Source organism: Pygoscelis adeliae, unplaced genomic scaffold (genome assembly GCF_000699105.1).
Source record: "Pygoscelis adeliae isolate BGI_AS28 unplaced genomic scaffold, ASM69910v1 Scaffold552, whole genome shotgun sequence".
Lineage (NCBI taxonomy): Eukaryota > Metazoa > Chordata > Aves > Sphenisciformes > Spheniscidae > Pygoscelis > Pygoscelis adeliae.
The window spans coordinates 738,700-742,075 of NW_008824229.1; the positions used below are offsets into that span (position 1 = coordinate 738,700).

General features: G+C 40.6%; 1 long non-coding RNA gene across 1 annotated transcript; it reads left to right on the forward strand.

Annotated features, from left to right (window-relative positions):
* The first annotated feature begins 3 nt into the window (after positions 1-3).
* LOC103926022 lies at positions 4-2,078 on the forward strand. Its single transcript, XR_664053.1, has 2 exons — positions 4-83; positions 1,775-2,078. It is a non-coding gene; the product is annotated as an uncharacterized LOC103926022 (long non-coding RNA).
* Positions 2,079-3,376: the final 1,298 nt, after the last annotated feature.

A 3,376-nucleotide genomic window follows, 5' to 3' on the forward strand; every position in this document is an offset into this window, starting at 1 on the left:
GCTTTCCCAGGCAGGGGGAAGCACGGGGCTGCTGATGGACCTGGCCGCCAACGAGAAAGCGGTGCACGCCGACTTCTTTAACGGTAAGGGCCGTCGTGTTCCGGGGGTGCGGGGGTAGGGGCTCACCGCGGGGATGGTAACGCCTTGAGCCTGCCGGGTAACGGCTTCAGAAACTGAAAGTTATCAAAACAAACCTCGCTTCGTTTCTCTCTAATCTCACGTCTTTGGTGCCTGGTAGTCGCTGAAGTTCTCGCTAACCGCACTTGTAGCGAGCGCTACCGTAAGAGCGCTTCAGTGTTCAATGAGGCGGGTGGGAGTGATACAATGCCTGTGTTGCTCCTCTCCTGGAGGTTTTAGGCGATTTGGCGTGTTAACCACTACAAGGAAAAATGCCTTGATCTGTTTGCATAACAAATAGCTTATATTAAACAGCGCAAATACATATATAAACGTGGACAGAACTTTACAAATTGTCTCTAGGTGTTACTACTTTATAGATAATTCTTTAATCTCTTAAGGTATGCGTGCATATGTATCCAAAGCAAAATAAAACACTGGTTTTTATGTTTTCTGCATTTGAAAGTCAACTGTATGCATATAAGTGTTTACAGCTGCTTTTAGAGAGGGGAACAGCTATGTATCTGGCCGCTTGGGGGTAGAATATACAACACCTTACACTTGGTTACTAAGGTGGGGTTTTTTATGTTTCTTAAGGAGTATATTTAGACATGTCAACAGTGAATTTCAGCTACGTTATTAAATCTGGTTGCTGTGGTGGTGTTGATGTCACAAGCTGGTATTAATTCTGAAATAAAGCAGGTTTCTCATGTTGCTCAAGACTTAGAATACAGGAGAAAAAGGAGGTTCAGCTTTGATATACTCTCAATAGTTGTGAGGGACCTAGCTCTTTGTTGGAGTCAGCATATTCAGGAGTAAGTATTTCCATAAAGTTCTCCCATCAGGTTGTGGTATTACATTCTATAGGTAGTTTAGGACTCTTCTAAATGAGGATTAATCCTCAGTTTATTGTATGGCACTTGTACATTCCTTCTGTAAGAACAAAGACTTGGTTTCAGTTATGTTGTTAGTTTATGCTCAATATACAAAGAAGATGCAAAGCCAAGTAGTTGAGAGTACTTCCCAAAGATGACTAGAACAGCTGTGATTAGCCGGACACATTTCACTGGTCTGACTGAGACGAGTTTTCTGAGAGAGAAATGTTATTAGCACCTTCACAGCAATGAAATTTTTAAGGAAGGGATTTTTACAGCAAATTACAAATGCGAACGTCAATCTGCAAAACTTATAAGCGTGTGCCCGGATACTATGACCTAAAGCCAGAATTCTGCAGGAGTGTCTGTATCTGAGACTTGCTGCATGCATAAAGCTAGTACTTGTTTAGTTCTGGAGTCTGGGAATCATGGTTGATCCACTCCGAGTGTGATGGCTACTTAACGTGTTTATAAAAGCCCCTCCTTTGAAGCTTTACTTTGCTTTCATGAATTTAATTGCAAAGCTTGTACGAGTGAAGCAGTTTAATTTGTGTGGTAGAGGCATACTCCCACATACTTGGGTCTGCCTTTCTTTCCTCTCTGTCTCTTCCCACTGTGATATTACACTTCTAGTAACTGATGGTACAGTAACTCATTCACTTAATTCATCTTTATTTCTGTATTTAATCCAAATAATTAAAAACTGTACTTGTAGAGTATATGCATATATAACAGTTGAAACTTTTAAGGTTTATTTTACCTTATCTTGTTTTTCTGACTAGATTTTGAAGATCTCTTTGATGATGATGACATCCAGTGAACTTAGTTGTCCAGCTACGCAGTGCTGAGATGTGGATTTTTCTCTAGGATCACCTGTGGTGTCCATTATTTATTAGAATAATCAAAATGGAAAAAGCACGGGGCGGGAGGAAACCTGTATAAGCTGCTTGGGGAATATGAAAACCAGATGGTTAAAGATAACTAAGGGGGGAATTGTGGACTGTTATTTCTAGGAAGCTGTGTGTAGATTTCTCTTAAAATTTTACTTGCTGATGTGCTCATTCAATAAAATACTAACAAAAACTCTCTGTGATATTCTTTGAAAGTAGATATTGCTGTGCTCTGAGCTCCCGTAGAGAATGATTTTTTATTAAATCATTCACTGTTACTTTTGGATATTATCTGAATATACATGGCAGGGCATATTGCTGCCTAGAAAAGTTTTGTTCATCCCGCAATATAGTATTATCTAGGGCTAAGGCAGTTGGTTTTTCTGAATAGTCTGACTCTCATTTGCCAGTCGCGCTAAGAAGAGTGTTGTGCGTCTTCCCCTGTTTCAAGAGACATGTTCACCTACTGTCAATACTTAGCTTTTAATCTGGGAAGGACAGCAATAAGAAGTAGTAATTTTGTCATGATATTTTAAGCAGAGAAACATTCTGGCCCTGGGTCATGGGAATGCTTGGATTTAAAAATCTAGTTGAATTCTTGAAATTGTACTGTGTAGAAAGAAAATTTTAGGATTCTTTTCTCCTAAAGCAAGTACTGTAATTATTCATACTTATATGTACAGTGTATATGAATCAGTCTTAGATATTAATTCAGATTTTGACACAAGTTTTCAGAACACTTTTAGGAATATTCTAAATATTTTGGTCACCTTCAGTGACCAAAGTGAATCTCTGAATGAATCAACAGGTGAGTTTTTAGAATATTTCAGAGTCAAGAATTTAATCTTGTCTAATCTTAAGTGCAGTCTGTATTTCACACATTGATCATGCTACTTAAATTTTGCCTTGAGTGAAACCGTTTCCTCCCAATCCTTCTTTCACATGTTTTTGCTTGGTTTTATCTTCAAAAAGGAATTTCTTAAATCATAGAATCATTAAGGTTGGAAAAGACCTCCAAGATCATCAAGTCCAACCGACGACCCAACACCACCATGCCCACTAAACCATGTCCCCAAGAGCTGCATCTACACGTCTTTTAAATACTTCCAGGGATGGTGACTCAACCACTTCCCTGGGCAGCTGGTTCCAATGTTTAACCACTCTTTCAGTAAAGACATTTTTCCTCACATCCAATCTAAACCTCCCCTGGCGCAACTTGAGGCCATTTCCTCTCGTCCTTTCGCCAGTTACTTGGGAGAAGAGACCGACACCCACCTCGCTACAGCCTCCTTTCAGGTAGTTGTAGAGCGTGATAAGGTCTCCCCTCAGCCTCCTCCAGGCTAAACAACCCCAGCTCCCTCAGCCGCTCCTCATAAGACTTGTTCTCCAGACCCTTCACCAGCCTCGTTGCCCTTCTCTGGACACGTTCCAACATCTCAACGTCCTTCTTGTAGTGAGGGGCCCAAAACTGAACACAGTATTCGAGGTGCGGCC